The following is a 13,091-nucleotide window of genomic DNA, read 5'->3' on the forward strand; positions in this document are numbered from 1 at the left end:
TAGGAAGAAAACTTATCGACCGAAGATTTGACGGGTTGGAGTTGTCCTTTCCCTTTTTCGGGAGAGGATGAACCACAGCGGTCTTCCAATGTACTGGATAGTATGCATTATTCAGTGCATTGTTGAAGAGTGTGGTGTAAATATCAATTGTCTCCGTCGGTAAATGTCTTAGTACAACGTTGGATATACCATCGAAACCTGCTTACTTTTTGTTTTTTATTGAGTTGAAGATGAGCTGAAGCTCAACCTTCGCCACTAACAAGGGACTTGCTCCCGTTTGTTCGGCGATTATGGCATTTGCCAAGGAATCGCCATTGAACCGCATGAAACCGCAGTTCTCAGATCGCCATTGTGTCATATCATTTCGAAGGTAAAAGTGATTAAGTAGGGCTCCGTTTTCCAGGTCGTGGTTAGGGCGAATGCTAACATTCACCTTGTACACTTGCTGGAAAGCAACTCCAACCGCCTCAACTTTTTCCTTCGGATCTTCAATTATATAAAAGTCATCGTCAAAGAAAACTTTTAGATAATAGCTTCTAATTAATTTTTGCTTATAAGAAATACTTTTTTCAACATAAGGACAAATTTTGAGTAAAATCGAATTGACAGTTTCTTTACAAAAAATAAAAACCTAAAAAAAAAATGTATAAAAGTTGGTAAAAATGTATTTTCGACTCAAATATCTTTTCAAAACTTTGAGATATTGACTTTAAACTACTTTTATCTTTCAAAAAATATTGTTGTCAATATTCATTTAAATTTTAAGAAAAATCTAATTGACAATTTTCTTACAAAAAATAAAAACCTAACAAAAAAACAATAATGGAACTTGATAAAAATTTACTTTCGACTCAAATAGCTTTTCAAAAATAAAAATATTGTCTTCAAATTTTTTTTATTTCACAGAGAATAGTGTTTTCGATATTCAGTAGAAAGCCTTCTGGAGTAATACAAAAAAATATACAAACAAGTCAAGAAAAAAAAAATGTTTGAAGAACATTTAATAAAAATATACCGGTTCGGTTTTGAGAAAATTCGTATTTTCGATTTTAGACCAAACAATTTGTATGGGCTTCACTGTTGTGTTTAATTTAAGAAAAAAAAGAAAACGCCAATTGGCTTTAAACCTTAATTTAAAAATTTGAAGATAATCTACCCAATCGTAAGGGCGAGGACAGACGGCTGGAATCGGTGAACAAAACGAAAACAAAATAAAACTACTTTTTATATGACGACGCGGCGTTTCAAAACAGTTATTCACCGGGTAAAAATAATATGAGATTTTAAGAAAGTAAAAGCTCACCACCAAAGTTCAGCTTTGTCGGAATCTTCATAATGTGAACATTTAATTTTGTTGGGTTAAAATTTAATATATAATATTAATAATATAATATAATAATAATAATAATATTTTTTCTCAAAAAAAAATATCATTTAAAATAAATATTTAATGCAGTGTTTAAACAAATCGTTAAAAAATTGCAGACGTATTGTCTTCCATCCGCATCTGAGTTTTAAATTAGTCGTTGTCTTGATAAGATACTTATAAGATTCTTTATTTATCAACGTTATATCTCATTTTCCAAAAAAAGCAGAAAGGCGCATGTGGGGTCAGCTAATGTCTACACTTGAAATAGAGGTATTTAAATCCATACAAATATTCACTCTCGAAAATACTAATTCCAATCATACATTGCACTAATTATTCAATTTCATTTTCTAAAGAAAAGTTCAAGGAAAATTTCCTTACTTTGTACCTTTTTAATACTCATATAATCAAGAAAAAGCTAAAGACCAAGGGAATGACGATGATGTGTGGCAATTTCAGTTTAAAAATTATTTTAAGTGAGTTTTCGTTTAAATCATATAAAAAACAGCTAACAGCTAAATTTGCTTTTTAATATCGATTTTGGTAAAAAAAAGAGTCTGTAATATTATTGCAGTTGTCAAAACCTACATGTTGACGTATATAAAATACTTTAGCCTGTTTAAAAGCTTAAATATACAAACATGTGTGCAATGTGCATGTACATACATAGAAATAGTAGCACACAACAAAGTGACGGAAATGCATGTGGCATGTGGCATGCAACAACATCACGCCAACACCACGCTTCTGCTGCTGTTGGTATTGCTGGTGTTCTAAATAAAAACTTCAAAGAAAACGACTTGAACGTGCTTGGCTATACGACCCTATACGAGTACCTATGCTTTGCCACAGTTCCTATCACAAGACGGAGAAACAAATCTTTCAAACGTTGAGCATCAAAACAAAATAAAACCAAAAGAAATCTCTCTCAAGGATGTGCACTTTCTTCACAAAGTTATTACCTGATGCCTTCCAGCAGCGTTCTGTGCCAAAACCCAAAAAGTAAAACAAAATCTAAGCCATTCTAAGTAACTCTTCCCACCATTGGAGCTTCCCGATGCTGATGGGACTGCCTTGGTACCTACTCGTACAACATACCACCCTTATGCATCGCTGGTAGATCTGATGAAGCCAAAGAAGTAAGCTAGGTGGTATAGGTTCACATCCTTGATTTACTTTCTGTTTATAACATTCAAACAGAGGTGTGCACCCATTGACTACCTTCACATATACAGAAGGACGACGACGATGGAACATGGACAAATCTATATGTTGCCCCTATTTCCATTCCATGCGAAAAGCACCTAAATGGTTGTATTCGTCGAACTACGTTCACCTTAAGGTATGCAATAATTTTAACTCGTAAAACCCAAAGCCCAATAAAAATTTGCAAGATTTTTCTTAAAGCTTGGCTCTCTGTATTCTGCCGACATACCGCACGCCGCCATACCGCCTTCTATGTCTCTGTACTATTGGACACGCGTTTGGCAGTAGATATACAACGCAGAATGGTCTTATGGTCGTCGATTTTGGCATTCAAATCACGTCTCTTTGCTGATGCTCAAAAGGTATCCTTATTCTCATACTCGTATCCTATGCTACAATATATCTTTTTACGCCCCCACTTGATGGTACCTCTTCCCACACAAAGAAGAGCCAAGAAGTTTTATGTTTTTTTTTTTAGGTTTTCAAGCAGTGTTGCAAAGTCTTGTTGGATATACATACCGCAGTAGCGGTGTACCGTAAATCTCTCCAGAGGCACCACACTCTGGAACCGACCGAGACAGATCCACCAAGGAAAAGAGGCACCTACCTAGACCTACATAATTCATCCATCATGTTTCACTTTGAATTCGAAACGTTATTCATGTTTTGTTGGTATAAAAGATGTTCGTTTCGGATATGGTCGGAAATTCCTATGGGGATGCCTTTAATCATTTGGGAATTTTATTTACCACAAAAATGCCAACAGTGACTATAATATGGATGGGATGGAGGGACTTTTGCAATGGGAGTGGGAGGGCTCCCTCGTGTTTGTACAAAATAAGAGTTTAATTTTAGTGAAAACGAAGCTCTGGTGGAAATGGAAATTGTTTTTTGTTAAATATTTTAGGTTTGAAAACCAAATTGTGGAAATGAAATATCTAAATCAAAAGTATACATCAATCTTGAATTTTTGGTTGAGTTGTCTTTGATGAAAATGAAAATAAATATTTTATATACGATTTTCCATCAGGTTTTGTGGTTTAAAAATATTCACAAACCCGCTGGACATAAGAATATCGGTTGATATATTTATGTATTTGTAGTGTCCTTGGAATTATGGTACATCCATATTGTATTGTCATGTCAGAGCCACAAGGTCATCTACTTTTGTTTTTAATAGGATTTCTTTATAATTCTGAAAATTTATTTGTATTATTTATACATAATTTGGTTAGTTTTTGAAAATAAACACTTGCTTAACTCTAGCATTATGTATTTTTTGCACGGAAAGACAATACTGTTGTACTGTTACCAGGGATGGAGGGGATAGAAAGGACCTACAGTTTTAAGCCGAATACGAACCGCTATGTATAAATATGTACATATTTAAACTTGATCCTGTATCTAAAACGTCTATTTAAAAATGTACCTACAATTTTGGTTTGAAAGTACAACTGCAAAATAATTTTGTCTTCAAAATTCTAAAGGCTATTTGACTTTTCAAAAGAACCTGAATTTTTCAGAATATTGTTTTCAAAAACGTAAGAGCTGTTTCTTTTTAATTAAATTTGTGAATACACATTTTAAAAATATTTTTATCATGCAGTTATTAAGAATTTGTTAATATACATTTTATCATATAAAAATGATTATCTGTACAAAAAATTGTATGTTGTTTTAAAAATCCAAAAAAAAAAATGTTGAAATTTATGATTATCAAATTAAATATTATTAAGACTATACAAGAGCTTGTGTTCAAGTGTCTTACTAAACTCACCAGATTCTTCATCTTTAAAATGCTTAAAGTTGGGGATCCCAATTGATTTCCGTTTAGAATAAATAAAAGACCAGAATAGCTTTTGGTCGCATATAAAGTTTACTTCAGCGTTCATGACATAATTTTTGAGCGAGAATTTACTGAGAACAATGAATTCTTTACAAAGCTTACAAAATCGGATTTTGTCATTTAAATCGTTGGTATAAGATTTGTTTTTTAGGTTTTTGAGGTGAGCCAGCCTCCTATTATACCACGGAAACTTTGAAACATTCTTTTTCAATCTAGCTGAAACAAATAAATTAAAAAGCCCAAAAAATGATTAAACATATCCTTCAAGTTTAAATTTAAAAATTTAGTTATCCAGTCGATATTTCCAAGGTAGTTATCGAGCTCAAAGAAATTGGTTTTTAAAAAGTTATACAATTCTAAATAGTTATGATCAATTTTTAAATAATTATATTATTCAACTTCAATATTACAGTTCTTTGTGATGTACTGAGTTGTTTAACAATGTTAAAGGGACGATATCATTAACTGACGCTTTAAACTGATCATATGGAATAAATAATATAAGATCAAGAATTTTGTTTCAATTAACAACATTATTGATTTGGTATAAATTAATTGCAAATAGATGATCAATAAAAGTTATTTCAGTATCTCTTTTTAAGTTACAAAGTATAAGCATATTTTCAGTAAAAGAATGCAACCAATTTACATCAGTTAAATTAAAATCGACGATTACGAAATTTTTGGTGGACTATTGTTAAGATTGTATACAAAATCAATATTAGTAAGATGTGTTTCATAAATATCAATGTTACTTTTCGGTGGAATATAAGTAAGAATAATATAAACGATAACACCTGGTCCAAGACAGATTGAAACGCATATTTGTTCGATTTCCAAGATAGGCAGAGTAATTAAAAAATAAAAGTATACCACCACCACGATCTTCAGCAGTAAAACAACGATCCTTGCGAAAGGTGATGTAAGAGTTTCCGTCAAAAATTTCAGAATCAGAGATTCCACTCCAAAGCCAGGATTCCACAATAATTATTATGTCATAGTCGGCTAGATGCAAGGTATAAAGCAGGTAGTTTAGTTCGAACCCCACTGGAGTTATGGTACTACATCTTCAGACAAGCAGCATTTAAGAAGTTAGATGGATTGGAACTCAATTGACCTTATGGTTTGGGCTGTAGGGTCTAGCATACTTTTTTCCACTTATCTACATCCGTAATGTCATGTTCGATTATAATCCCGAGTTCAAATTTTGTTTACAAATGAAAAAGTTGTCATATGCATAGTTCCTATAGGTCAAAAAACCGTTTGTTCTACTTTTTCTCAGGAATTCATGAACAAGTTTTGAATAATTTTTCTTTTTCCAAGATTTAATATTATCTAAATAATTTATAATTTTTTTAATTTTAGATATTAAAAATATATTTTTTTTACAAAAATCGAATTTAAAATTTATATTAATATATTTTTAATAACTGCATATCTAAAATATGAAAAAAAAAAAACGTAAAACGTATACGCATTCAATTTATTAAAAAAACGATCCAACAATTTGCTAAAAAAATCTGATGTTTTTCTGAGATATAAAATGTCATTTAGATTTATTATTTTTATATCTTAAATTAAAGGCACTATTTTTTCCAGACTTTTCATACAATTTGGCTCAATCGCAACCTCTTTATTTATTGGAATATTAATAATTAAGTACAAAAAATTGATTTCTGATATCTAAACATTAAAGACTAATAAAATTTTGTGAATAATAATATTACAATGTTTTCTATCTGTTGTCCAATGACAAGTATAGAAAAGAAACAAACCTTAAACTTAAAACAATAAATGATATATTTGAACTTCATTGTTGTGGAGGAACATGAGTTAGTAAGTTATTTTTTGTAATTTTTAAAAAAGATGTAAACTAAATTATAATCTTTACGATATTGTTGATTGCATCGAAATTAAAGTTAAATAGACATTTTCTAGATATTTTATTGAAAAAATGAGCTGAACGGATATTAAGAATTTCAGAGGGTAAGGCATTGAACACTGCTACTGTATACAAATTAAGAAAGCTTTTAGTGCTGTGTGTAGGAATGATAGAAAAGTTCTGATCGTTATTTATTAACGAATAACTAGGCTAATGGGTTAATATTTAACAACTTCTACATACAAATATTTTTAACACTTTAGTGGGAGTGCTTTTGCGTAACTTACAAAGCTTGCAATGAATTTTTATAGTCCTTTATAGAATGTTTCCATAAGTGTCTTACAATAAAAATGTCACATTAGTAGCATGCACCAGCTAGTTACCAAAATTTGGTCGGAAGAAAGCATGCCCGACGAGTGGAATCTAAGCGCCATCCACCCGATCTATAAAAAAATGTTGACAGCCTTCTCTGCGCCAACTACAAAGCCATTAGCCTTTTAATCATCGAAACACACCATCTTTTCATCGATTTTAAAGCAGCTTATGACAGTATAGATAGAAACGAACTATACCGTGACATGTTGAGTTTTGGTATCCCTACCAAAATGATATGACTTATCAGGATGACGTTGGAAAATGCACGTTGCTGCGTCAAAATTGGAAAAGACTCAACCGAAACCTTCGAAACCACCAGAATACTTCGACAAAGCGATGCGCTGTCAAGTAGCTGCTTCAATATATTATATCAATACAAGTGGCACCATCTTTCAAAAATCCACAAAATACTAGATATGCAGATGACATCGACATTATGAGAAGAACCAAACGAGCAGTGACAGTTGCCTTCTCAAATATCCTTTTTACCTGGGCACTGCTGTTCTGCAAATCACAACAGCGCGAAACGTAGAATTACACTTGCTAATCGCTGTTTCTTTAGCCTAAGCAAGCAGTTGAGGAATTAGACCCTATAGTGAAATACCAAAGAGACACCTTAATCATTCCAGTTTTGCTGTATAGTGCAGAAGCATTGACCCTCTCCTAGACGGATGATCTATGGTCCGGTTTGTGCTGACAGGCAAAGTAACATCTGGAGGAAAAGGTATAATTATGAGTCATACGAGCTGTACAACGACTTGCCACTGTTCAAAAAACTGTGAATTGAGATCGAGTTAGCTGGCGAAAGTTATTACTTGAGGCCCAGGAGCACAATGCGCTGTAGCGCCAACTAAAGTAAAAAATAAAGTAAGTATATATTAAAATATTACCTAATTGCTTAAATTTTTCGTTTATCTCTATAGGAAACTCAAATTTTTAAATGAGTAATGATAGTTTGATTTTTCACAAAAACTATTTTTAAGGCATGTGCAAGTATTGTTAAAAACCAAGTGATGGCAAAATAAAAAAATTAATGATATTCTAACTTTTTTGTTTTAATATAAATATAAACAATAGTTTCTGTGAATATTACTCTATATGTATACTGTGGCGTATGTGTAGTATTTTTTTTTACAAACAACCTGGAAAGCACTTCTGTTCTGTGGTTAACCCCTAATATAATACAATTTATAAAAAAAATCACGGAAATCTATTCTATTATTGCCTTAACCCCTTTCACCAGATAATTTGTATAGCAAACCCTCTTACAATTAGTAAAACTTACCCTTGTAATAATTAATTCATAATAATATTAAGTTCTAAATAAATATTTTCTTTTGTATTTGAAATTGCTTAAATGAATAGATTTAAAAATTGTTGTTGTCAATGTTACATAAGATATATACTTAAGACCTCACAATTCAGTATTTTTAAAATAGAATACAATTATATTTATAGTATTCAAGTATTCATTAAAGAAGTAACTTTTCTTAGCATGTAATCTTTTGAATTTTACTAAGGACCTGCCTAACCAGAACCTATCTATAGTTTTTGAATTCTAAGTAGTTATCTGCATTGAAATAACCATAATTGTAAGGATTTTAATTTTGGTTAAATCCTTGATCCAATTAAGAATCCATCATCAAAGCTTTCAAATTATTCCATTGAAAGGACCGCTTTTGTTCTCACAAAAAATATAAATACTATATTCAAAACTAGATACCTACGTACAGTACATTGTTCAAGACTAGAGTAGGTACCTATGGTTTCACTTAACATGTTTCTTATTATATAAGAAATCTCACTTGTCATTCTCATTTAAATATTGACTCTCTCATCACATTCATCATTTATATGAATAACCCAGTATTTAATGTCCTTGAACTACACTCAGCATCGCATACGAATGATGATGCTTTGCTTTCTTCGTACCTACCTTTTACGTATTATACAAATAATTTTTATGCAAAAATATGAAAAATAAAATGGAAAAAAAAATGTTCATCTCTTATCTCCAAATGAAATCAAAGGCAATTCCCCAAAGGCAAGAAGCTTTAGAGTTCGTTTCGCTTTTAAACACAAAAATTTGTGTCACAAGGACAATAATATAACGCATACTCTTGCAATATGTAGGTATTATGAGAATGGCAAAGATTTTTGTATTAAAAGAAAAAAAAAAACAAACACACACCTTAATTCCCACTTGCACCAGGCCAGGCCAGGACGATGATAATGACTATGATGATGATGCTCCTCATTCTCTCATTTTCAATCTCAATCCAAAAGCCAAAACCATCGTCATAGTCATCGTCATCATCATATTCCATAACATATTATTGTATACATATACACAAAGGACGTTGAGTGTGTGAAAGTGTTGTGTTGTGTGTGTATGGGTATGGCTTGGCACAGTTTTGGTTTTCAATTCGAATGAATAGCGGTTAAATTATGGTGTGAATACCGTACAAATTGTGGTCTCATTTTATCCTTTCTTGCTCTCTATTCCCCTAAACCCCTATCTACCTTTATGCATTGAGTTGTTGGAGGTTACCCGCCGCATAATAGAGATGACAATCTCCAGATTGTGTTGGTTTTTTCTTTTTGTATCTTTTCTTTTTTTTCTCCATAGATTTTTCTTCATGTTTCTTGTTTTCTTTTTTGAAATTTTCTTCTTTTTTCTGTTTTTGTGGGAAATGAGAAAACACACCTCAGAATAATCATGCATCCTTGAGAATTCGACACAGTAGATCAACGTAAATAGTTTTCGTTTTCGTTACTTTTTTTAATAAAGAAATAAGTGCCTATTTGTATGAATTTATGAATTTGAATGTTTTCAATTGCCTAAATTGTTTTCGTCTTCTTTAAAAATAAAAATAAGTGGTTACATGAAATGAAAGGGTGTTTCAAAAGAATATGTGTGAATATGTGTAGTTAAGTATAGACAATCCCAAAAATCGTCTTAATAAAATAATATTTCAGTCAATATAAGAAATTAATAACGTTGCACAACAGTCCGTAAAGAAGTAGAGCCTAGTGACTTCTTAACAATTTCTGTGTGGCAGTAATTTTTTTCAAGAATAGAGGGGACCTACGGTTTAAATCCGATTTTAAAAAGAAATTTTCATGAAAAGAATTAGTCTTGAAGAATTTGTCATTTTCTCGCATAGGGTAGTACCCATAAAAAAAAAGAGGTTGAGATGGCGACCCACACTGATAACTTCCCATCCCGTCTGTCTATTTGTCTTGCTTTTAGGTTTGTAGGTTTTCGTGTTGGGTTAAAAAAGTTGTCAGTTGAATTATTCTTAAAAATTTTTAAATTAACAACAATAATTTTTATATAAGAAAATAGTTAAGTTTGAAATCTAATTTAAGTTTGAAACAAATTTTTACCAATTTTACTAGTATTTCTTAAATTTTTACAAATTGGATGAATACAATTAATTTGAGAGATATCAAAAACCGAACATCAGTTATTGCCAAATTTGCGTACTATTTTCTATAGATTTTATTTTTTTATAAAAAAAACGGACTGTTGGATTTTTATAAAAAACTACTGAATACCGAAAACAATATTTTATGTGAAATACAATATTTTCAAGTTTTGAAAAGATATTTGAGTCGAAAGTAAATTTTTGCCAAGTTTTAGTACAGTTTTTTTTAAGCTTTACAGCTTAATGTTGAAAAGAATATTTCTTGTAAGTTAAAATTAGCTGGAATCCATAATCGTAAGGTTTTAAAAAGATATTTGAGTCGAAAGTAAATTTTTACCAAGTTTTAGTGTTGTTTATTATTTTTAGATTCTTATTTTTTGTAAAATAAACAATATTTCTTATAGTTATGTTTAAATAAGTTGGAAACCATGACCTCAAAATTTTCTTTTAAGTTTTCTGTTTTTTTGTAAATGTAATGTTGAAAACAATATTTTCTATAAGTTATTTGGAAGCCAAAATCACAAAGTTTTGAAAAGGTATTTGAGTCGAAATTCAATTTTTACCAACTTTGAGTAGTGTTTTTTTAGGTTTTTATTTTTTATAAAAAAAAACCTTTCAATTTAATTTTTCTCAAAATTTTACCAGATGATTGATTTTTTGTGGCACAAAATTGTTTTGTAGATATAAATATTTAGTATTGGTAAAATTTTCGAGGTGTAACATTTTTTTCAGTATTTTTGATTTATAAAAAAACCGTTTATTGGATTTTTTTTCAAAAAATATATTTTTTTAGTATCACGTTACAATATATGATATTAAATTTGATTCAAGCCTCTCGCGTTATTCTAGAGATATAAAGGGTTAACCAACATTTTCAACTTTTTTTTTAACTGCTATGGTAAAAAAAACCCAACTCAATTTTCTTGAGAGCTCTATCTGCATGTTTCTGCATTATTATCTGTATAAAAAAATTTATTTGAAGTCGATATCTCTTCTGGTGCTTGAGCTTTGGACGACGAAAAAACGTCACGAACGTATGAACGTACGTACACACGCACGCACAGACATCTTTCTAAAAATATTTTATTTCGACTCTAAGGACTTTGAAACGTCGAGAAATGTCAAAATTTTCAATTTGACTAATCGAACCCATTACAATATCTTCCTATGGGAAGTTAACGAACTTTAGATGGCACCGGCAGGTATTAAATACAAGACCTACGCTCTAACCATCACGCCACGGGTACTAATATTTCAGTCAATACCTTAATTTATTTTTGGGAAATTTGGTTCAAACATCAGTTTGTACATATTTTTCGTATTATTTGTTTTTGAAGATTAGAACTGTCTAATAACATTCAATAAAAAAAATAATTGTTTGAAGCAAATATTTTTTTTATATTGAGTCGAATTAAAGGGGTTATGAATACCCTTATAATGATAAGACACATTGCAAATAATTAGTAAAGAAGGTTATGATTAGAAAAGGAAAATTGGTGCACATTGGTTTTTAATATCTGAGTGGAAAAAATTAAGTCTGGTAAACCATCCCACATTCGTGTAGTGCCTGTAGAGAAAGAATACCAGTACTTAACAGTACGACCGAAATTAGGCTCAAACGTAAATTAATAAGCAACCCTAGAATAAGGGTATGTAAGGGTTTGTGATATACATACCTTGAACTGAAAGTTGTTCATTCTCCTCAGTACAAGTACCACCCATTCATAGTGGCATTGGGGTAGGGTAATGCTTTTGCGACAGTAGAAAGCATTGAGTTTTCAAAGCAACAAATTCTACACGGTTTTTTTTCCTATTTGACAATGCTGTCAAGATCAGAATTCAATGAGCTTATCATTCGCGGGTGTTGGTAGTACACATCGAAATATTAAATAAGAGAATCTAAAATCGAATTTGAGAGTACTATCATCAGCGAAACAATTTAGTGGTTGAGAAGTTTCAGACAAAAGATCATTTATAAAAATAAGTAAAAAAACGGAGCCCTGGGGCACACTAGCGTTTATTTTGAGGACATCAGATTGAAACACATCCAATACTACTTAAATTATATGGTCTGAAAGGTAATTTCTAGCCCAACAAAGAAGAGAGAGTAAACTGTGCTGCAAGAAAATTAGCTTTATCAATCGCTCTTAAAAAAAGAGTTCCATTAAAAACGAGCGTAGGAATCGACGATGATTAAGTGTAGCGGACATTTTTTACAAATGACCAGAATTTTGTACTACCTTTGAGACATTGTTATTTCTGGTCATGCAAAAATATAATGCGTAGAATATATCCGTTACAGGTCTTTCTAGCTACTTTGAATTTATTCTTGTTTTTCTCCGGGGCCGGCTTTGTAAATCTGAAAACTTATATCTTTGACCCTAATAACCTCTTTACAGCTCGAATCAAACCAAACATTTTCTTTGGATAGTTTCACCTTAAAATAAAATTTTTCATTGCACAATGTATTTGGTTTGTAATTATAGTAACGCTTAAATCTACGTCACTATCAAGGAAGCATAGAGACCAGTTAAAGTTCCCGAAAGAAATATTTTTAGTTTTTGCCAGAAAATTGGAGTAGAAAATCAATTTTTGCCATTACTTTTTAGGTTTTTAATAATTGTAAAAGAAATTAACTTTGATTTTTCTTAAAATTTTACCAGTCGTCAAAAACGTCATTCATTTGATAAATACAATTATATCAATTTTAGAGGCAATTGAATCTGTTCTTTTTTTGAAATAAAAAGCTTAGAAAATGGGGTATGAACTACTAAAAGCTTTGAAAATTACTTGTGTTTGTTTTGATATATAGTCCACCAGATGACTTTCTTAGCTTGAAATAAGATACAATTTCCGGATAGCAAAACAATTCGAGCAGACATAAATTTGTCTCCGGGTTATTCATTCTTGATTATAACACGCTCCCTTAACTTGGATCAGGGCAAAATTTGTTTCTAGGAAGTTAGTGGAAGTAGTTCTTAC

Source organism: Eupeodes corollae, chromosome 1 (assembly GCF_945859685.1).
Source record: "Eupeodes corollae chromosome 1, idEupCoro1.1, whole genome shotgun sequence".
In the NCBI taxonomy this organism is placed as follows: Eukaryota; Metazoa; Arthropoda; class Insecta; order Diptera; family Syrphidae; genus Eupeodes; species Eupeodes corollae.